Here is a 24,536-nt window from a genome sequence, read left to right as displayed (position 1 = left end):
AGAGAGAGAAAGAGCTTTGCCCCTAACATAGAAATATTTCCTTTGAAGATGAGAATATTTATTTAAATTTAGGACACGATGACGCAAGTGAACGTCAAGTTCTTCATAAATTATTCGTCGATTTTCGTACGCAGTATCTTTAATTCTTCATTCGATCCAGGATCATTCTCGTGGATTGATATAACCCCTTTACTTTGAAAATCGCGAGTCTAAATATATATGCAAAAAAATATGTATATATGAAAATTCGATATTTTTGACATTTCACATTTTTTGAAAATTAATATCAAAATGACGAGATAAATCAATCTGATGCTTTCAAAAATTTTTTCAAAAGTTTGAGAAGAGAGAGAAACAATTCTGCCTTTAAAATAAATAATTCCTTTGAAGATGAGAATATTTATTTAAATTTAGGACACAAGTGAACGTCAAGTTCTTCATAAATTATTCGTCGATTTTCGTACGCGGTATCTCTAATTTTTCATTCGATCTTGCACCCAGGATCATTCTCGTGGATTGATATAACCCCCTTACTTTAAAAATTGCGAGTCTAAATATATATGCAAAAAAAATATAAATATATGAAAATTCGATATTTTTTACATTTCAAATTTTTTGAAAAATTAATATCGAAATGACGAGATAAATCAATCTGATGCTTCCAGAAATTCTTTAAAAAGAGACTTCTGCCTCTAACACATATAAATAATCCCTTTCTAAAGACGATACTATTTATTTAAAATCTGGGCCACGATGGCGCAAGTGAACGTCAAGTTCTCCATAAATTATATTCGATTCTCGGCGAATTTTCGTATCTCTAATTCCTCATCCAAATCTGCGAAATGAAGGGAAAAAGGAGTAGACTCGGCGCGGCAGAATCTGTGCCTGGCGCCTTTTTCCACTGTGCATAATACAGGTGCAGGACAGATAGGACAAGATCCCCGCGATGATATTGGAACGAGAATTTGAGCGAGCGAGAGGGGTAACATCAGCGACGGAGCAAGAATCCAGCAAAGAGAGAGAGAGAGAGAGAGAGAGAGAAAGAGAGGGGGATGGTAAAGAGAGAGGGGGCAGGGGAGGAGAAGAGGGCATAGAGCAGCTGAATAGGAAGCGACACAATGGACTTGGGTGGCTGTGGAGGCGTGTTATCAAATGGGTTCCTCATTCACATACTGCGGCCTGAGCTACCTGTGTCTGTCTGTACCGGTGTCTGTCTGTTATACTTATTCATACCGCCCATTGTGTCCTCCACTGTTGAGTCGAGTTCAGTTCAGTTGAGAACGCGATGGAACGTGCCACAATGCACGAATATGGGCTGCGCCGCACCTCCTCTCGCTCCTTTTGCACCCTACACCATCTCTCTCTCTCTCTCTCTCTGCCATTTGCCACCCAGCGCGCGCGCGCGCGCGCTGGATTCGCCGGAGCTGACTGAAAAGAAAATTGCGTCGGGAAATTGTATCCGCGAGAAGCTCCCTGCCGCCCTTCTTTTTCAACCCCCCACGACCGATAATGCCCAGTTCTTGAAGCGCGCAGCCCGCGTCGCGAGATTTCTCAGCTCGTCGAATCTTGGCGCCGACGACGACGTGGATGCCGTCTCGTTAGACGAGAATTTCCGCGGGGAACGATCGATGGCTCCCGCGGATCCCATCCGGAATTCCGGGATGCGCTTGATACTACCCCGGCAATGGGGAGTATTACCGCGACACGGTAGTTGTTAGAGGCGATAAAGAGGGACCGAGATGAGATGCGAATAGGAGGAAGGTTCAATGTGTGTTAGCCCCTACCCTATCCTCGCTAAAAAGATAATCTCGTTTCCTTTAGTGATTCTGATGGATCTTCCGATGTTATAGTTAAAAAATTGTTTTTTGAGAATTTAGAGAAAGAGATGAACCAGGAGAAGGAAAACTTAAATAATATGCGAATAAGAGGAAAGTTCAATATGTGTTGCTCTCCTTCGCTCTAAAAAGATAATCTCGTTTCCTTTGGTGATTCTGATGGATCTTCCGATGTTATAGTTAAAAAATTGTTTTTTGAGAATTTAGAGAAAGAGATGAATCAGGAGAAGGAAAACTTAAATAAAATGCGAATAAGAAGAAAGTTCAATATGTGTTGCTCTCTCTTCTCTTTAAAAAGATAATCTCGTTTCCTTTAGTGATTCTGATGGATCTTCCGATGTTATAGTTAAAAAATTGTTTTTTGAGAATTTAGAGAAAGAGATGAACCAGGAGAAGAAAAACTTAAATAAAATCCGAATAAGAGGAAAGTTCAATATGTGTTGCTCTCTTTCGCTCTAAAAAGATAATATCGTTTCCTTTAGTGATTCTGATGGATCTTCCGATGTTATAGTTAAAAAATTGTTTTTTGAGAATTTAGAGAAAAAGATGAACCAGGAGAAGGAAAACTTAAATAATATGCGAATAAGAAGAAAGTTCAATATGTGTCGCTCTCCTTCGCTCTAAAAAGATAATCTCGTTTTCTTTGGTGATTCTGATGGATGTTCCAATGTTATAGTTAAAAAATTGTTTTTTGAGAATTTAGAGAAAGAGATGAACCAGGAGAAGGAAAACTTAAATAATATGCGAATAAGAGAAAGTTCAATATGTGTTGCTCTCCTTCGCTCTAAAAAGATAATATCGTTTCCTTTAGTGATTCTGATGGATCTTCCGATGTTATAGTTAAAAAATTGTTTTTTGAGAATTTAGAGAAAGAGATGAACCAGAAGAGGGAAAACTTAAATAAAATGCGAATTAATAAGAGGAAAGTTCAATGTGTGTTACTCTCTCTCTCTCTCTTCCATAAAAAGATAATCTCGTTTCCTTTGGTGATTCTGATGGATCTTCCGATGTTATAGTTAAAAAATTGTTTTTTGAGAATTTAGAGAAAGAGATGAATCAGGAGAAGGAAAACTTAAATAAAATGCGAATAAGAAGAAAGTTCAATATGTGTTGCTCTCTCTTCTCTTTAAAAAGATAATCTCGTTTCCTTTAGTGATTCTGATGGATCTTCCGATGTTATAGTTAAAAAATTGTTTTTTGAGAATTTAGAGAAAGAGATGAACCAGGAGAAGGAAAACTTAAATAATATGCGAATAAGAAGAAAGTTCAATATGTGTTGCTCTCTCTTCTCTTTAAAAAGATAATCTCGTTTCCTTTAGTGATTCTGATGGATCTTCCGATATTATAGTTAAAAAATTGTTTTTTGAGAATTTAGAGAAAGAGATGAACCAGAAGAGGGAAAACTTAAATAAAATGCGAATTAATAAGAGGAAAGTTCAATGTGTGTTACTCTCTCTCTCTCTCTCTCTCTCTCTCTCTCTCTCTCTCTCTCTCTCTCTCTCTCTCTCTCTCTTCGATAAAAAGATAATCTCGTTTCCTTTGGTGATTCTGATGGATCTTCCGATTTTAAGAATTAAAAAAATTATTTTTACAGAATTAAAACAAGGATACCTTTTTCTCTGCCTCGTGATCTCGAAGAAAGAAAAAGTGGAGGCTAAGATGTGAATAAGAGAAAAGTTCAATATATGTTAATTCCTCTTTGCTAAAAAGATAATTTCGTTTTCTTAATAGAGTTTCTCCTAAATTTACCAATTTTAATATTTAAAAAGAAAATAATAAAGTTTAATGTTTGTTACCCTCTTTTCGCTAAAAAGATAATCTCGTTTCCTTGATACAGTGATTTTCGTTTTTGATCCTCCGATTTTAATATAAAAAAAAATAATTTGTAGAGAATTTAAAGAAAGAGAGAGATAGCTTTCTCTGCTGTAAAAGTGCCCCGTCAAAAAACGATAAACCAAGAGGAGAAAACTCGAAGAAAAGAAATGGGGGACTATGGAGTGCAAATAAAAGGTTACTCCTCTTCGCTAAAAATCTATCACGTTGGATCTTCGCTTTTAATATAAAAAAAAAATAATTTTTAGAGAAATTTACAAAGACAAAGAGATAACTTTTTTTTACCACACAATTAAAAAATTTCTGTTAAATTTAACAGATATCATATATCCCAAACGGTCCACATAAATTTTTTTGTTAATTTAACATAATATGGATATGTTGAATGGAGACACAAATATTGTGTTAATATTTTAACACAAAATAAATGGAAACTTCAAATAATTTGAAATCAATTTTGTGTAAAATTAACATACTTTTAATGTAGAAACTAATTAAAAGAGAATGTTAATTTTACATTTTATCATCCTTGCTTATATTATAAAAAAAAAACATTTTCTGTAAACTTTAACAGCTATATCTTATTACTAACAATACGAAATATATTTATTGTATAAAGTGAAAAATAGATGCATATTGTATTATTTTTACACTTTTTTCAATTGTTTTAATAATTTAACATTTAAGTTCAATTAACAGAACAGTAATATTAAATTAACACATAAATGTTTTAAATATTTAACACAAAAATTTTAACAGAACCATTTTTAACAAGAAATTTTTTTACTATGCAAGGTGTTTCTAAAACTATGTTAGAGATTTTAAGAGTGTATTCTAGAGATCAAAATAAGAGAAAAAGTTCGTATAAACGTGGGTCCAAAAATGTTGAGCAAAATTTCAACGATTTGTGAGAAAGTCTCCGAGAGCTAGAATATATTTTTCGATTTTTTCGCCAACTTTAGGGAGCTATAACTCGGAGGAAAAGCATTTTTGGATCCATGTTTATAGGAACCTTTTTCTTATTTCAAAATCTCTATCATAATTTTAGAAACACTCTGTAGATCACGAAGACTTTGAACGTGTCTTGTTTTGCCTCGCGCTGGGCCAGTTTGACGTTTAGTGTTTGACAGTTCTCCTGTCACGTGGCGGCGCGCCTCGGCCCCCTCCGACTTTCCGACGATAATTAGCGAAATGCGGGGAAAATGAAAGCGTTAAACGCGTCGCGGGGAACCGAAAGAATCGCCGCGATTTAATCAACAGAACAGTAATATTAAATTAACACATGAATGTTTTAAATATTTAACACAAAAATGTTAACGGGGACTTTTTTTTTTACAAGAAAAAAAATTTTTCCATTGTGCACGAAGGTGCGAGAAAAAGAGGAGGCTCATCTCGAGGAAAGGAAAAGGAGTCGCGAACTCACACGGACGTTTCTCTCGTCGCGGTCGCGATATGGAAAAAGAAAGAGAGAGACAGATGGAGAGAGAGAAAGAGAACGTAATACGTATATATAACGTATAAGCCGGTCCTAGGGCCCTGGATGAGCCGGCCGCGGACGCAACGGCATACAAAACTCGCTCAATACGTCATTCAGCCGAAGAATACGCCTCGTTCTCGCCATTTTGCTCCCAGAATGAGAGTTTCAAAGGGAATTAAGGATTCAAAGGCATCTTTTGCGCAGCGCGCATAAAACGTCCAGCCGCCACCGCGGCTCCGCGTCTCTCCCTCTCTCTCTCTCTATCTATCTCTCTCTCTCTCTGTCTCAATCTTTTCTCCTTATCTACTTCCGTCTTTCCCCTTTTCTCCTTCTGCGACTCCTCCGTAAGCGTCGCGCCTTGCGTTTCTACAACCTTCTCAAGAGAAGCTGTGAATCGCGCCACATCGATGAGATAGAGATCCCACAGAAGGATGTTAAGTCACCGAACAAAGTATCCGGCTCCAATTTATTTCATTTAGCGCACACATTTAGCGGTGAGCATGCCTGATGTCGGCTTTTCATCTCGCGTCTCACGGAAGAATTAAGTGAGCGATAAATTACGCAATTCTTCGATCGCGAAAAAAAAAATGATACATCTCTCCGGCTCAGCGTAAGATTTTTGAAATAATTTCTCGGGAAATGTTATATATTAAATATTTTTGTCAAATGTCTCAATAATCCTTAATCTATATCTACACTTATCTATAATAAAAAAAACTTAAATCTTCAGATTTATTTTCCATCAGAATTTCTGTTCCATCAGAAAATATCTTTCAGTTCAGATTGTGTATTAATTTTTATGGATATACTATTTTTTGGGATACTATAATTTATACAAATAAATAAAACGAGATTATATATTAATAGAATTCCATAAATGTCCAAGTGACCCTGAATATGTCTACATTTATCTATGATAAAAAGACACTCTTCAGATTTAATATTTGTTCAATCAAAAAATATATACAGGATAAATATAAATAAGTGCGAACAATTTCAGATGATTCTTTGTCAAAAATTAAGAAGGGTTTCTTATAAAAATATATACTTTTACATATATATTTCTCCCTGAGGAGTAATTAAGTTTTTATGTTTTTTCTCAAATTTCAGACAAATTGAAAATTGAAACTTGGTGAATATTTTCGTCTAATAAAAAGAATATTTATTAATATTAAAAAAAATAAAAACTAAAATTCTTATTTTCCATACTAATAAAAAGAATATTTATCAATGTTAAAAAAAATAAAAACTTTCCTAAAATTTTTCGCATTTATTTAGGTACACCCTGCATATATCTTTCAGCTTAGACAGTGCATTCATAAAAATTTAACATTTTCTGAATAATTTCTTAGGAATATTACACTGAAAAAAATTTATTAAATTAACAAATATTTAGTTCAATAATGCCAAATGAATCATTTATTTAAAACAAATAAATATTTATTTGTTTCAAAAAAGATTTTCTTATATCAAATAAATATTTTTCATATCAAATAAATATTATTAGTTTTAAATAAATGATTTATTGGCAGTATTGAAATAAATACTAATAAGAATTAAATAAATTTTTTTAGGGTACATATGATTACACTATTTTTGGTATACTATAATTTATACGTATAAATAAAACGAGGACATATTAATAGAATTCCATAAACGTCCACGTCACCGCTCAAATAGCCGGTCAAATGTCCTAGTGACTCCAAATCTGTCTATACTTATCTATGATAAAAAAAGAGGCTCACCCTTCATATTTGACGTTTGTTCGATCAAAAAAAAAAAAAAATGCGCCCTCATAATTCCACCCTCTGCGAGATGACCTTTCCTATTTACGGCGTTCGCGCGGAACAAATTCGGAGCGGCGATCGCTGTTTGCGCTAAAAGTTAACAAAAGGAGAGATGACGGTCGTTCCCGTCTGTCTAGGATTGCGCGATTAACATAAAAATGCGGCGCGGCTCGTAAAAGGCCACCGTATACATACATATATTATGAGCATTATGTATCGCGGGAGGATTATAGTTTCTGATTGTTATTCATATATGGTCGGTATAGCTCCTGACATTCGTGCCAACGCGTGTATCGAGTCAATATAACGTCAACATAACGCGAGTACAGGGGGACGAAAAATATTGCGCTGTGACACATTGATCATAATTTTCTGTTTATACAGAGTGTGAAATATTGAAATAAAATTAAATCTTATAATATTAAGAGAGAGATTATATTATCATTTTATAATATTATATAATATATATGTATTTATTAACTATAATTTTAATTATAATTCTATATTATATTTATATTAATATATAATATAATATATAATTCTATATTATAATTATAATTGTATATAAAATATAATATTATATTAATTTTTATTATAGAAAATTAATTTTTTATTTTTCTCAAAAACTTGTAGCTGCAATTTTCGCGGAAAAATGTTAAATCTCACGTTGCAAACATATTTATCTCCTATTTTATTTGTAAAGAGAAACTAACGAGTACAATTGTACTCGTTAGTTTCTCTTTACTAATATTCGTATTCTGTAGGGCTAATTTACTCTTTTGCCATTCTATGGTGCTCTTCCTTTTAACAGTATCAATCGTAACATGCGCAAATTTAAACGTTCACTCACCATTTTCTGCGCAGAAAGATGAAAGAATGTCCATTTGTCCAGTCTGAAACAACAAGTACATTTTACTGTTAGTAAAGCGAGAATAAAATATCATCGAAAATTATTAAATTACATGAAAAAAAAATTAGCTACCATAAGTAATATATTAATTAATATTTTAAGCTATAATAAAAAATTCTTCGTTAAATCATAGTTAAACATTATTTTAAAAATATGAATCACCACAGCTAAAATTAATAGAGGTATTTAAAATTTACCTATAATAGCTAATATTTTTTTTATGTACTCTATAACAATTATTTATTAATTTGATTATTTATTAATTAGATCAATTGTTTATTAATTATTTATTAATTTTCCTGTAGACAAACTAATTTGCGAGCTGTAGAAAAAAATAAATGTTCTATACATCGAAAGAAAAAAACACAACAAATATACCCCCAACTTGTCACTAATAAAACAGAACATATTTATTGTGTAAAATTAAAAGTAGGTGCACATTGTGTTATTTTTCCATTTTTTTTCAGTTGTTTCAATAATTTAACATTTTAATTCAATTACCAGAACAGTCACATGTTAAATTAGCACATGAATGTTAAATTAACACAAAAATGTTAACAGGGACCGTTTTTAACAAGAAAACACAAATCGAAGGAAGAAAGCACAGCAAATATCGCCCCTAACTTAGATAGCGAATAATTCGAAATTTCAATTCTCGCACGTCTGATTACGATCGACACAAACGTTCGCTCTTATTCGAAGGCTGGCGACGAGAAATCGAGTCGTTCTCGTCACCCCGTCGAACATCCCTACATACATCGGTATTCTTTCCATAGGCTGCACACACTCTCGGTGCATTATATTTTTCGTTTTATATTCTCCTCTCCTATTTGCGCGCCCCCGCCACGTTTGAGCATTGCCGAGGCCTTATCGGCAGTTATCGGGCCGTGATGTCGCACAATGGGGCAGACAATGCACGGGACAATACACCCTCTGCTTCTAGACTATCCGGCCCTCTCACCCGGGGCATCCACCGCCCAACCCGTCGCGTCGACTTCTCTCTTGGAGAATCAGCACATCCCCGCCAACTTAATAAACATAATAGCTGACTGTGCCGCCCCGTGGTCACAATGAGAGCTCCGAGCAAAGAGATACCAAAGATACGAGGCACCGGCATTGTGCGCCCTGCTCTTTCTCCGTCTATCTCTCTCTTCCAACCCCCGTCGAACGGATTATATGTCGACGTGCCGTCGCGCGTTTGCCATTCACCAAAGTTTTTGGAAAGAATGAGAGAGAAAAGAAAGGAATCTTTGTTGCCTGGATGAAAGAGATTCGATTTTAATTGTTATCGGATAATGGCAAGTTAATGGAGAGATATAATTAAATATTTATAGCGCTTTTTTCAGTTTTTTATTATATATATTATATATATATATATATATATATATATATATTATTATATACTATATTAAGTAATTACATAGTATATTGTGTATCAAGTGCGGAAAGTTGACAATTGGTCACGAGTGTGAGGGATGGACCACCCCACACGAGTGAACAATTGTCAATCCGCACGTGATACACATACTATTTTGTATTACAAGTGCAGGCAAAGTGGCTTTGTGCGCGTTTTCTGTGCGCGAGGTGGCGCACGCCGCCATCTTGCGGCGGCACGGTGCGGGAATAGCCGTGTTCAAAGTCATTGCCCACGGCTAAAGCCGTGGACAATGACTTTGAACGCGGCTCAGCCGTAGGCAATGGCTTTAAATGCGGCTTATTCACTCACCGCGTCGCCGCTAGATGGCGGCGTGGGAAATCGGCCGCTTTCCGCACAGAAAACACGCACACAAAGTGCTACTTTGCCAGCACGTGTAATACAAATGTATATTATTATATATTTTATATGGAATTGTACATATATGTACAGTAGGAAAATTTGCTTCTAAAATTTTTGTGTTACATATTTTACACATCCATGTGTTCATCTAACATATTATATTAATTTAATTTAAATTAAATGTTAGATTGGTAAAACAACTGAAAAATAACACAATATGCATCTATTTTTAATTTTGCACAATAAATATGTTTTCTTTTATTAGTGACAAGATTTATCTGTTTAAGTATATATTTAAAAATATTTGATTTTTTATTTTATAGTATAAGTGAAGATGATAAAATCTAAAATTAACATATTTTTTGTTAATTTTTACATTCAAACTATGTTAATTTAACGCAAAATTTATTTTAAATTATTTGAAGTTTTGCATTTATTTTGTGTTAAAAGATTAACACAGTATTTGTGTCTCTATTTAACATATCCATATTAACACAAAAATTTCTGTGGACCATTTGAAACATGTAATATCTAAAATTTAACATAAATTTTTCAACTGTGTGAGCATTTTTCCCTAATGACAGTTCAAATCGTGCTAATCGTAATTCATTCTTCGTGTAAATATTCATTAAAAAATCATTTGCATATTATTTATTTTAATAGATTTATATTTATTTAAACAATTTCATTTAATTTAATAAATTTACATTTATTTAAATAATTTTTATTTATTTTAATAAATGTATATTTATTTAAACAATTTTTATTTATTTTATTTCACGATAAAATTTTTGACAAACAAAGATGGGAAGTGAGAGAAAAATGTAGGTAAAAAAAAAAAAAATGTCGAATTGCGCGACACGGGCATTTGTCTTTCGACACGATTCTCCTCTCCCGGTCGCGGTTTGATTTCGAAGGGTGAATTGCCGCACGCATCATCGGATCGACTCCACACGCCCTCGTGTGTGTATATATACTCCCACTATACTCGACCTACCGCGGGTTACCCGAACCACCCTTCGCGACCGAACAATATGCTTGTCCTCCCCGCCGCCGTGTAATTACTCTAAACCACGTGCCGCTGCAGAGAGAGAGAGAACGAGAAGAGAATGTATGTAAAGGAGAAATAAAGAGAGCGTAAGCTGATGCACGAGCCATTGAAAAACGCAGTCGAGCGCCCATTATTTCGAGAACTTTTCACTTTAAAAGTGCGTCCGCGATGCCACACACAACTGTGCATATTATTATATGAAACTCGAAATGAGTTGCAACCTAAGATACAAGTTACTCGTGATTAATCGTCGCAACGATAAAAGTGGACATTAAATTTGTATCGAGCTAAAAATGCGATAATTCAATAAAATAATTCATATTTAAATATAAGTAGATAAAATACATACACCTGCATATAAAATTATACATATACAAGTAAATATAAATTTAAATGTAAATTAATTGACAATTTTGAAAAATGCAAATATAAATAAAAATCAAAATTAAAATAATTTTAGCAATATTTTCGCTATAAATATTTTTTCTTAAAATATCCTTTATACATACACAATTGAAAAATTTCTGTTAAATTTAACAGATATTATGTCCCAAACGGTCCACAGAAATTTTTGTGTTAATTTAACATTATATGAATATATTAAATGGAGACACAAATATTGTGTTAATATTTTCACACAAAATAAATGCAAAACTTTAAATAATTTAAAATTAATTTTGTGTAAAATTAACATACTGTTAAAAATTAACAAAAAATATGTTAATTTTAGATTTTATCATCCCCACTTATATTATAAAATAAAAAATCAAAATTTTTTTCTGTCAATTTTAACAGACAAATCTTGTCACTAATAAAGCAAAACATATTTATTGTGTGAAATTAAAAATAGATGCACATGGTGTTATTTTTACATTTTTTTTAGTTCTTTTAATAATTTAATATTTAAGTTCAATTAACAGAACAGTAATATATTAAATTAACACATAAATGTGTTAAATATTTAACCCAAAATTTTAACGAGGACCGTTTTTAACAAAAAAACACAAATTTTTCTACTGTGCATATATCATTAATACTTTTTAATGATATTCCTGCGCCATCAAAATTGATGCGATATTTTGTTTATGTAAATGAACGGAAGCATACGCGACATCTACAATTGCAGGTTGATATCGACAGACAGATTTCCATGCGACATCTTGCGCTTGTTTCCTGGCGCTCCGATCGTATCTTTGAAACGACATCGGAGAAACGTTAATTAAACGAGCAGATGCGTCGAGGAAATAGTAAATCACACAACCCCGCGCAAATAGAGACCGTTCGGAGAATCGCGTCGTATCGTCCCAGGAATATCGGGATAATGATAAATCGTTCGTTCAAACCGACCCCTTCTAGGCCACATTATAACTCGCTGAAAGGGTCGTGGAATATATTGTGTACATCCCTCTATTAAAGTGAACTCAAATAAAGCGGTGTTTATAAGGGGCTAAAAAATCTTATCGATAAGGTCGCGGTCCCTCGATTGTTTTCAAATCGAGACAGATGCTTTTTTAGTTAATGCACACTCATCGAAAGTGGTTCTATAAATACGTATATTTGTTGAAAATGTAGAATCATTAAAGGAATTTTATTATCACAAATTTGGAATTTAAATTTCGCGGCCTCTTGATTTTTTTGAATGTTCCCAACTCGCTATTAAAAATTAATATACATCTCTCTGATAGAAGCATAAAGTTTCAAATAATTGATATTTCAAAATTTTTAGCATAAGATTGTGGTCTTTCAAGTGTTCCCAAATAAGATACATGCTTTTTTATTAATACACACTCATAGAAAGCAATACTATAAATATACGTATAAAATTTGAATTTGTCAAAAATATAAAATCGTTGAAAGAATTTTATTATCACAAATTTAGAAGAAAATAACAATTTATTTACTTTCAATTTTTGTTTTGAATATTTCCCGATTCACAATTAATGAAAATATATATTCCTCTGATAAAAGCAGAAAGCGAACTTAAATAAAGCGATGTTTAAAGGGCTAAAAATTCTTATCAATAAAGATGTATTTTCTCAATAATTTCAAAATCAGACTGATAGATTTTTTAGTTGAATACATTTATCTAAAGCGATATAAATACGTATAAAATTCAAATTTGTTAACAATATAGAATCGTTAAAAAAATTTATTGTCACAAATTTTAAAAAAATCTAAATTTCATGCATGAACTTGCGATTTTTATTTTGAATGGTCCCGATTCGCAATTAAATTACGAGAATATACATCCCTCTGATAAAAATATAAAGTGAACTCAAAATAAAGCAGTATTAAAGATCTAAAAATTCTTATTGATAAGGATATGATTTTTTTAGTTGAAAATACTCATCAATAATGATATGACTATATGTATAAATACATAGAAAATTTGAATTTATCGAAAATGTAAGATTGTAAAAAAAGTTTATTATCGCAAATTTATAAAAAATTTAAATTTGTTTTTAATTTTTATATTATAATATTCCCGACTCGCAATTAATGTAAATTACAAAAATATACATTTCTCTGTTAGAAATGAATTTAAAGAGGTCATTGAAGGGCTAATAATTATTATCAATAAGGATATCATTTCTCGATTATTTAAAAATCAGACAAATGTTTTTTTTTAATAAATTTATTCATAGAAAAGATACTATAAATGCAGAGAAAATTTGAATTTGTTGAAAATGTAAGATCATAAAAAAATTTATAACAGAGAATTTAAATTTCTCGAACTTTCAATTTTTATTTCGGATATATTTCCGACTCGCAATGAACGCAAATTACGAGCCGAATCCTCTCAGAGTAGAAAAATTTGTCTTATTAAAAACGGTCCCCATTAAAATTTTTGCGTTAAATATTTAACACAATCAAGTGTTAATTTAACATATTACTGTTCTTGTTAAACGTTAAATTATTAAAACAACTGAACAAAATGTAAAAATAACACAATGTGCATCTATTTTTAATTTTACACAATAAATATGTTCTGCTTTATTAGTGACAAGATTTGTTTGTTAAAATTTACAAGAAAAAATGTTAATTTTTTATTTTATAATATAAGTGGAGATGATAAAATCTAAAATTAACATATTTTTTGTTAATTTTTACATTAAAAATATATCAAATTTACACAAAATTAATTTTAAATTATTTGAAGTTTTACATTTATTTTGTGTTAAAATATTAACACAATATTTGCATCTCCATTTAACGTATCCATATTACGTTAAATAAACCCAAAAATTTTTGTGGACCGTTTGGGACATGTGATATCTATCTGTCAAATTTAACAAATTTAACATATTTTTTGTTAATTTTTATATTAAAAGTATGTCAAATTTACACAAAATTAATTTTAAATTATTCGAAGTTTTACATTTATTTTGTATTAAAATATTAACACAATATTTGCATCTCCATTTAACGTATCCATATTATGTTAAACAAACCCAAAAATTTTTATGGACCGTTTGGGACATGTGATATCTATCTGTCAAATTTAACATATTTTTTGTTAATTTTTACATAAAAAGTATGTCAAATTTTCACAAAATTAATTTTAAATTATTTAAAGTTTTACATTTATTTTGTAATAAAATATTAACACAATACTTTGCATCTCCATTTAACGTATCCATATTACGTTAAACGAACCCAAAAATTTTTGTGAACCGTTTGGGACATGTGATATCTATCTGTCAAATTTAACATATTTTTTATTAATTTTTACATTAAAAGTATGTCAAATTTTCACAAAATTAATTTTAAATTATTTAAAGTTTTACATTTATTTTGTAATAAAATATTAACACAATATTTGCATCTCCATTTAACATATCCATATTACGTTAAACGAGCCCAAAAATTTTTATGGACCGTTTGGGACATGTGATCCCTATCTGTCAAATTGAAGAGAAATGTTTCAACGTGTTCATAATCAGCGCGAGGTCGCGTCGTCCGCTTTAAGAGCCAGAGCAGCGAATTTACCGTCGGCGAGGAATTAACAAGTAATTAACCACATCGCTCGATTCGATAGATAATCCGGAAGACGGCAGTAAAACAAGAGGGTAACCTCGTGGCTGTCGTCGGATGACAGCGATAGCGCGGTTGTGTAACGGCGGTCGCATCCGCCGAAGGTGCCGCTCTTCGTGGGTGGCGATGGTGCTGCTGATGGCTGGTGGTGGTAGTGGTTTTAGTGACAGGGGTGGTGGCGTCGGAACCGCCCCGGCTTTGCAGGCCCGGCGAATGGAGTGACAATGCTGCCACGAGATTCACAGTTCTCTATACCACCCCTTTTGTCTTTCCCCTCTTTACTCTTGGTCTCTCGCACGCGTTCTCGCCCCCTTTCATACCATTTGCAACTTTCCGGCCTCCCTCGTCTTTCGCGCTTCGCCCCTCATCGGAGCCCATCCCTCTCTCGCTCCCTCGTGGACCTGTCTCTTTCCTATATCTACGCGAGGCTCTCCTCTTTATCTCGTCCACGTTCGCTGTTGCATTCCCGGCGGATATGCGTGCCTTGAGGCAAATTCGCGCCGGGCGATTATCGCCGTCAAACGCGCGGATGATCGAAAACGCTCGTGTAACGGCACTTTGTCATACAAGATCGCGGAAAGGTGTGGTACGTATTTTTATATATTTTTATATCCTGCTCAATTGTCTCTTTTTGAAATATATACAGTTGTTCAATTTTTTGACGCATATAAACAATAGGAAAGTTTGTTTTCTTGGTAAAATTTTGGTGTTAGATATTTAACACATTCATGTGTTAATTTAATATATATTGCTGTTGTGTTAATTGACCTTAATTAATGTTAAATTCTTAAAAAAACAGAAAAATGTCAAAATAACACAATATGCATCTAAATATTTTTAATTTTATACAATAAATATGGTCTGTTTTATTATCTGTTATTTACAGGAAAAAATGTAGATTTTTTTATTTTATAAGTGGGATGATAAAATCTAAAATTAACATAATTTTTTGTAAGTTAATTTTCATATTAAAACTATGTGGATTTTACACAAAATTTATTTTAACTTACTTGAAGTTTTGCATTTATTTTGTGTTAAAATATTAACACAATATTTGTTTCCATTAAACATATTCATATTATGTTAAATTAACACAAAAATTTTTGTGGACCGTTTGGGACATGTGATATTTCTTAACACAAGTTTAAAATAAATTTAACACAAATTTTTCAATATATAATGCTCTTTTTCTCCTCAATTAAAAGTTATCTAAAAATCAGTGATATTTATTAGAGTGTCTCAAAAAAATTTTCTGAAAATTTCCTGATCTTCCAGAAAGATTTTCGTTTAAAATCCCAAATAAAATAAGAAAATTTGTGCATGCAGCTTTTTAAAATAAAAGCTTTTTTATTGTGTGGCGCTTTCTAATGTTTTTTATTCATATGATTGCAAGGCTATCAAGAAGTGCATTATTCTAGTATTTCATATTAATATTAAATTTTGTAAAATTAATTTGGATAATAACAAAGTGTGATATATCACTATATCTAAACGCTAAAAGTATGGAAAAATATAAAATAAATACATAAAATAAAAAAGAATTTCTTCTAAACGTAGGAGAATAATTATTATTTATTAAACAAATAAAGAGTACTTATTTAAGTATTACCTATGCAAAATTTAAACAATAAAAAAATCTCACGGTTTAATAAAAACAAATATATGCAAAGTTATGTTAAACATATGTTTCTTACCTAAGTACTAAATAAGAGTAAAATTGTTCAAAAATTTCTCTGAATCCTTATCAAATTCCATAAAAATTCCCTTTTCAAGCTAGAACAAAATTTCCAAAGAATATTAAATTTTCGATAGTAATGTAAATAATGACCATGAATTAAACAGAGCATAATTACCATAGTTGCTGAAAAGTTGTGAAAAATCGCAAATACCAAAATATATAAAATAAAATAGCAAATGTCATCGCTCGATTCCACTTGAATGGAATTTGAATTGAAAAGGCTTACGCGGTTACCGAGATATTTAACGTCGAGATGAGTCTCTCTGTCCCGTTGCGGGGTGGAAAAAACGCGTGCACGTGCTACAGAATCGAAACAGAGGGGTTGGAGTGAAAAGCTCGCGGCATACCGGTCGAGATGCGAGCGATCGAACCGGTGGAAAGGGACGAGATGGGACACGCGCGCGGACCAAAGCATATCGAAAGAATTCGCCATTCGCTCTCCCGTCTCGACGTCGTTTCCCGCGGCGTCCTCTCGCACCCTTCTCTCGCACCCCTATCTCGCGCTCTCTCCCCGTATCAGATCGAGTCCCTCTATTTCGCGTCCTCTATTATTTCTTTTATCAATCTGCGCGCTTTCAGGACGCTTTGAGGCCCGCTGAAAGCTGCGCGATAAATCATGAAATGTAAGAACCCATACGTATACGTCCCGGGGCACACACACGCACATACTGTAGCAAATGTGTATCTCTATGTGTGTGTGTGTGTGCGTGAATGTATACACGAAAGAACGAACGAACGAACTGCGTTTCGTATAAACTGCTCCACACGTACGCGCTCATATTCGCTCGTGTGTTTAGAGAGATGCGCGTAATGCACGTGTGTATGTGCACACACACACAACACACACACACACATATATATATATATATATATAACGGACGGTTCAATAGGCGGCATTGCCAGGGCGAACGCTATCCATACAGCCCGCCAGATGAGGTCTTCTAGCTTCCGTCGAGTCCGCGTGAAAGGATGCCCCAATAATATTCCATTCAGCGAATCACCCCCTCCCCCGCCCCCAACCCCCGTTCGTCCGCGCGAGCCCCCTCCTCTTTTCCCCCCCCGATATATATACTCGTCGTCCGGCCCGACTCATGCCCAACGTCACCCACCATTGATTTTTCATTCCTGGGCTTTTCAATAGTTTGTTACGAGCTTTCCTTTACGATGACGCGCGCGCCACCTCCCGTCCCCCGTAATAAACTCCCTCGTTTTCTCCTTCGGCTTTCCTTCGGTGAAAGCGAAGAAAACCTTCGAGCCTGGGACACATCGCTTTATTAGAGGATGCATCGATGGGTCGTTCGCGACCATTCGCGCGATATTACATATCGGAGGAAATATTTTCTTGGAAAAATAAAGAAAAATTTGTCAAATATATTTATTGTAGAAAATTAGAATTCTAGAAAAAGTTCTCGATAAAAATTGTAAGTAAAAAATTATGACATTATAACCGTAAAAAATTGTAAATATTAATAATGATTTTGATATTAAGAAAAGGAGTTCCATTTTCTTCCTCTTTCTCTTCCTTTTTCTTTAAAGAAATAAATAAAAATTTTCAGGAATATTTATGTAAAAAATTATAATTCTACAAAAAATATTCTATAAAAATTGTAATTAAACAATTATAACATTATAACTATAAAAAAATATTGTAACAGTAAATATCAATAATAATTTCAATATTAAAGCTATCCTAAACAAAGTTGAGTTTCAGTCCAGTTTTATCGATAAAAATGTGAGATTAGATTCAACTATAAATCTATATATTGATTGTTTGTTTTTTACCTGAAATTAGAGCGCTTCCATTTATTAATATTAATACTTTAATTTGTATAGGAAAAAAATTTATTTTAAGTAAAAAACAATCCGTATAGCCAATAAATAGATTTACAGCTGAATCTAACCTCACATTTTGTCGATAAAACAGAACTAAAATTCAAGGACGTTCAGGATCCCCATAAGAGAAGAAATTTTAAAAAGAAATTATTTTGTATTACACGTGCAGGCAAAGTGGCACTTTGTGTGCGTGTTTTCTGTGCAGGAAAGCGGCCGATTGCCCACGCCGCAAGATGACGGCGTGCGATCGGCCACCTCGCGCACAGAAAACGCGCACAAAACCACTTTGCCTGCACTTGTAATACAAAATAATATGTGTATTGCGTGCGGATTGACAATTGTTCACTTTCCGCACTTGATACACAATATACTATTCTAATTTTATCAATCGAGATCGCAAGATCGAAGATTCCCTCTCGCCAAGAAATTAATAAGTAACAAACACGATGCGGCATGTGTATGTGTATACATATATAATATGTAGGGGGGGGGGGGGTAGAAAGAGGGAGGCTCGGTGGAAAATCCGTCAGCGCGAATTTCGCCGGCGCGCGCGAAACGGAGCGAAAATAACCTATAACTTTAATCAGGGATGAATAAAGGCAACCCTTTTTGGTACGGCGCTGCGTCAAGGCGAAGAATGGAGATGAGGATGTAGCTGAGTATCGGCATTGTTTCCAAACAAAGCACGCTTTTCATACCCCACCCTCCTCCCCCATCCTCCCCCCACCCCACCCCCTCCCCTTTCCTGGTCCCCCGGACCGCCCGTTAATTCCGCCCGCGCGCGCACTTTCTCTCTCTCTCTCTCTTCCTCCGCGCGGCGGGTTCAGTCATTTGACACGCAAAGAAGTCTGGCAAGTTGGCATTGTGGCGACCGCGCCACGCCATCCTCGATCCATTGTTGCGGCGCCACTACCAAAACCGCGAGACCGTCCGCCCACCCCCTCGAACCCCTCCCCCCCTCTCTCTCTCTCTCTCGCCGGCTAAAAGTCAAACCTCTTTCACCACCCTCGTCAAACTGCGAATAATGACGAGTCGATCGCCCGCTTTCTTTAAAGGGATCTTACTTAGTCATTCGGGGCACGGACGTTCTGGGAATCGAACAAGTGCGGCGGCGGATGATCTCGTAGCTTTATTACGATCCCTCCCCACCCTTGTTTTGAAATAAAAATTCATTTTACAGAGAAAGATTTTTTTTAATTTTGCCCCCCAAAAAATTCTAATTTATTTTATTTTATGCATAAAATTTAATAAAATAAATTGGAATTTTTTGGGAAGGCGAAATTTAAAAAAATCTTCCTCTGTAAAATGAATTTTATGCATAAAATTTAATAAAATAAATTGGAATTTTTTGGGGGGCAAAATTTTAAAAAATCTTTCTTTGTAAAATAAATTTTTATTTCGAAACAAGAGAGTGGGGAGGGATTGTAATGATAAAATATAACACTGGGAATATTTAAAATTCCAAAATGACTTGGAATTATATGATAATGCAAATTAATATATAGATGTAAAAAATGTTCGTAAAAAAAGTCGATTCCCCAAATTGACGAAGAAATTTGCCTTATTAAATTTTCACGCCAAAATAACTTTGGGAATACTTAAATAATTCATAAAATAGAACAAATAGGGACTTGGGAAACAAGAACGATAGTTTAATCATGCAAATTACAATTCTTCCTCTACCTCGTTCAATATCAAAATTCACGTAAAAAAGGAAGATTTTTAAAAAATTTTCCCCCCAAAAAAATCCAGAAAAATTTATACGATAAAATATAACACTAGGAATATATAAAATGCAAAAATGACTTGGAATTATATAATACAAATTATAATATGGGCGAAAAAAAAATTCGATTACCTTATTAAATTTTCATTGCTAAAATAACTCTGGGGGTATTAAAACAATTGATCAATTCGAAAAAATGGGGAAACAAGTGCAGTAGTCTAATAATGCAAATTACTCGTGCTGTAATTAGATCGGATATAACATCTCTAATGCAGTACGCGAATTAAACGGCACGTATACACGCACAAACACGCTGACATAACTGACGTAATATATGCATAGTGATACGATTAAATTAACTTCTCAGCATAATTGATTAACTGACTGTGTCGTGGAGAGGCTTCGTTCGAGCGCACACTCACCCTTCTCTCTCTCTCTCTCTCTCTCCCTCTTTCTCCCTGTTTCTGCAGCAACTATGGTCCTCCCCCGTAAAGTTTCCCAAGCGTTTGTCGCTGGTTCCGCGTGTATATATGTACGTGTATAGAAGGTTCGTCATTGGTTCCGCGAAACCAACTTCCTATATATTATGCGGATTGCAACTACAAGCTGTACGCGTATTTTCCCCGTGCTCTTCCTTTATCGCTCCTCGTACAATAGAATGATATAAGGCTTCGTTATATCGTGATCACCGTATACGAATATATATATATATATATGGACGTATATGTGTATATGCATATATACATCTCTTCGTAAACTCAAAGATTGTTAACGTAACTCGTTAATTGACTCGTATTGTTTTATTACTTGATTCTCTTCCGAAAATGCTGGCAATAATTACTCGAGTGTGGCAAAGATTGGAATTTTTAAAGTATGTATTAAAAATTTTTTTTTTAATAATTTTTCTGGTTTCTTCCAAATTGTTTAATATATATAAATAAATTATTGTAATTTTATTTCTAAGCAGTATGAAAAAAATTATATAGTATATTACGTAACGTAACACATACACAGAGGAAATTTTCTCTTAGAATTTACCCTGAAAATCATGGTAATTGTGAGACAATATGATATTGGAGGAATTTTATAAGAATTTCTCTGATTAAATATTTACCAAAATAAAAAATATTAATATGTACATAGTAAAATTAATCGAACATATTTTATATCGTATTGTGGTAGATATAATATTTTTTATTGTGGTAAATATTAATCATAGAAAGTCTTATAAAATTCTTCTAATACTACAATAAATATTATTCCAAGATTATCATGATTTTCAGGGTAAATTCTAAGAGAAAATTCTCCCTGTGTTGTTATACGTATATTCTCATTCTAGCATGTACATTTACATATATTTTTGTGATCCAATTATTTCTAAACGGTATGAAATAAAATACAATAATTGAACAACAAAATAATTACATATATATACAATAATTTAAAAAAATATATATACAAATTAAATTCCCATACAGCACAAAATATTTTTAAAATTATTTAAAAATATTTCTTAAAAGATAAAATAATTCTCGAAAATATTTTTAAAATGTATCTATGTTCGCTTTTTCATGTTTAAAAATATTTTCATAAATATTTTTGAATATAGATTTAAACTAATATTTCAAAAATATGTATCAAATATTTAAAAAAATATTATCTGAACGATAAAGAAGAACATTTTTAAAAATATTTTTAAAAGTTTTTTCAAATATTCTAAAAAATGTTATCACAAGAAATTGTTTAATCATTTTAAAATATTCTTAAAACCATTTTAAAATATTTTTATGCAATATTTTATAAAAATATTTAAAAATATGTTTTGAAAACATTCATATAATATTTTGTGCTGTATGGGTTATATGATATTATATAAAATTAAATTATATATTTAATAAGGAAAACAATTAGATATTTAAAGACAAGGCTCGTGTGATATTATAAAATATATATATAATATAATTAAATTATATAATATATATATAAAATAAAAATATATACCTATATTATATTTCATACTGCTTAGAAATAAAATGCAACAATTGGGCAAGAAAAAAGTGAAAACTCAAGTTGCATCACTTGTATATATGATAAACGACTAAAGTGTACGTAAAGATGATCGTTCTTGTACGACATCGCGATATTCGATTCGTGCAATGTACTCCTGATTTGCAGCTACAGCATCGGCTTCATTCAAGTTCGTTTTCGCGTACACAGCAACGTCCCTTGTCGCTCGGGATACACGCGAATTCAAGCACGACTCACGTGTGCGAACACAATGACCTCCTCTCTCTCTTCCTCTACGCGCAATCGGAGCGACGATTACGTCGTATGTGCGTGCGAGTAGCACATAATGCAATAACGCGAATCAGTGTCCTCGGGAGATGCTCGCGAAAGCATTACCCGTAATGTTATAATTCCATACAGAGCGCGTGTGCACGCGTCACACGTGCGAGCATTAATAAAGGACCGCCGCTCCGATATATCGAACGTCCGATGAATTTCCTCGCTCCGCGAGGAACGAATTATCGGCAGCTCTATTATACAACTTTTAATAATTTAATTCGCATTTTATTACAATAACGCAAACGTGTGTAATGAACGTGTATGAGATACGATGATGATGATGATGATGATGATTGTCCCTCTAATGAATCGATCGCGCGTGAAAATGTGAAAATAGTATGTAAAATGACATAAGTACGACTCAAGAGAGGTTCGCACAAAAAAATAAAAATAAATTAATTAAAAATTTATATCTGCCGATAAACTCGGTGAAAAAGCAGGACCCTCGCAATCATGGACAGAATTTTTTTCACGAGGGAGCATGATTAAAATGTTCTTTCTTAATGTTTTAAAATTTAATTTTTTTGTTCTTTTGTTATTTTCATTTTTTAAATATAAAGGGATTGCTGCCGTGGTTCTGTTTCATCGACTTTAAGTTAGGTTAGGTTCACTTTTTATTGAATATACAGATTGAAAAATTACTGATAATAATAAAAAGTACTGATAATAATGAATTCTTTCATGTCATCTGTATTAGGAGCGCCATATTTTGTGCACAAATAAACTGCAGAACTTTTATATTAAATTAGTATTGTTATGAGCTGATGCAAGAGGCCGATAAAAAACTAATATTTTAACTTTCATTATTTTTTTATACGAAATTACAGCGCAACCCGTTCATTATCAATACTTTAATTGTGGAGAAGAATTTTTCAAACTGTATAGCCAATAAAAAGGAAAGCCCTTGAACTCAAAGTCGGTAAAATAATCAGCTGTCGTAGTTTCTGTTTTACCAACTTTAAGTTAGGTTAGGTTTACTTTTTATTGAATATATAGATTGAAAAATCCTCCACAATAAAAGTACTGATAATAATAAATGGGGAGCGCTGTCCGGCAACTAATTTTTGCTGTTTTATGCCTCGACATCGATTCCACACGCAAATATATATACATATATAATTAATTCAAGTACGAATCTTTTGATACAGGCTTTTAATCTTATTTTTATTACTTCTGTATTATTCTTTCACGTCATCTCTATTGGGAGTCCCATATTTTGTGCACAAATAAACTGCAGAACTTTTATATTAAATAAGTATTGTTATGAGCTGATGGAAGAGGCTGATAAAAAAAGCTGTAATTTTTAACTTTTATTATTTTTTTATACGAATTTACAGCGCTCCCCGTTTATTATTATCAATACTTTAATTACGGGGAAGGATTTTTCCATCTGTATAGCCAATAAAAAGAAAAGCCCTTGAAATCAAAGTCGGTAAAACAGTCAATGGTCAGCATTGCCCCTTAAGGGGATGCCGGATGATGTTTTTACCGACCGAATGCGAGAATATTTAGTTTTTTTCATATAACTTTTTATTGACTATACTGATCAATATATCCTTTTCCACGATTAAAGTACTGATAAAAACGGACTGCGCTAGCTATGTTTGCATATATAAATCATATAAAAATCAAAAATTACAGTTTTGTTATCGGCTGCTTTGTGTCAGTTCGTAATAATACTTATTTAATTAAAAATGTTCTGCGGTTTGTCTGTGCATGAAATATAGTATGCGCAGTAAGGATAATATGAAGAATTATTAGTAAACGATTAAAAGTGAGATTGCAAGTTTAATAAAAAAGTTATATATTAAAAACATTTTTACGCGTATGTGTTGTATACGTGCATATGTTTAGATATGTGTGGTGCTAACCTATCATGTGTATATGTGTATACGTGCATATGTTTAGATATGTGTGCTGCTAATCCGTCGGAGTTCGGCCAACGCTCCGACATCATTAAAGGTGCAAATAAATTTCAATGTTTATCGAAAAGCAGAGCGAACGCTTAATTTTTTATCCGGATCCAAGGGGAATCCGCGAATGCCTCCTCTACGGACCCCCATGCTCGCAACCCCTCTGGAGAAGAAACGAGCGCGATTTTTGTCACCGGCATTGAGCTATCGCGAGACAAATAATCGTCTCTCTCGACAGAGGAACCTGTTAAAAGTTGCTAACTCCCGTGACAGAA

At 33.1% G+C, this 24,536-nt stretch overlaps 1 long non-coding RNA gene across 2 annotated transcripts in view; it reads right to left on the bottom strand.

Moving 5' to 3' along the window:
- Positions 1-24,536, bottom strand: part of LOC114929411 (uncharacterized) — an 86,918-nt gene that overhangs the window by 37,158 nt on the left and 25,224 nt on the right. For both annotated transcript variants that reach the window (XR_014925591.1, XR_003819244.2), the window contains exon 3: positions 7,783-7,825. This is a non-coding gene — a long non-coding RNA (uncharacterized LOC114929411). The remainder of the gene's footprint in view (positions 1-7,782; positions 7,826-24,536) is intronic.

The sequence above is a fragment of the Nylanderia fulva genome, unplaced genomic scaffold, assembly GCF_048542155.1.
Source record: "Nylanderia fulva isolate GAGA-0341 unplaced genomic scaffold, ASM4854215v1 Scaffold44, whole genome shotgun sequence".
Taxonomy (NCBI): Eukaryota; Metazoa; Arthropoda; class Insecta; order Hymenoptera; family Formicidae; genus Nylanderia; species Nylanderia fulva.
Note: the sequence above shows the minus strand (reverse complement) of the source record. Positions and strands in the feature narration are given on the sequence as shown.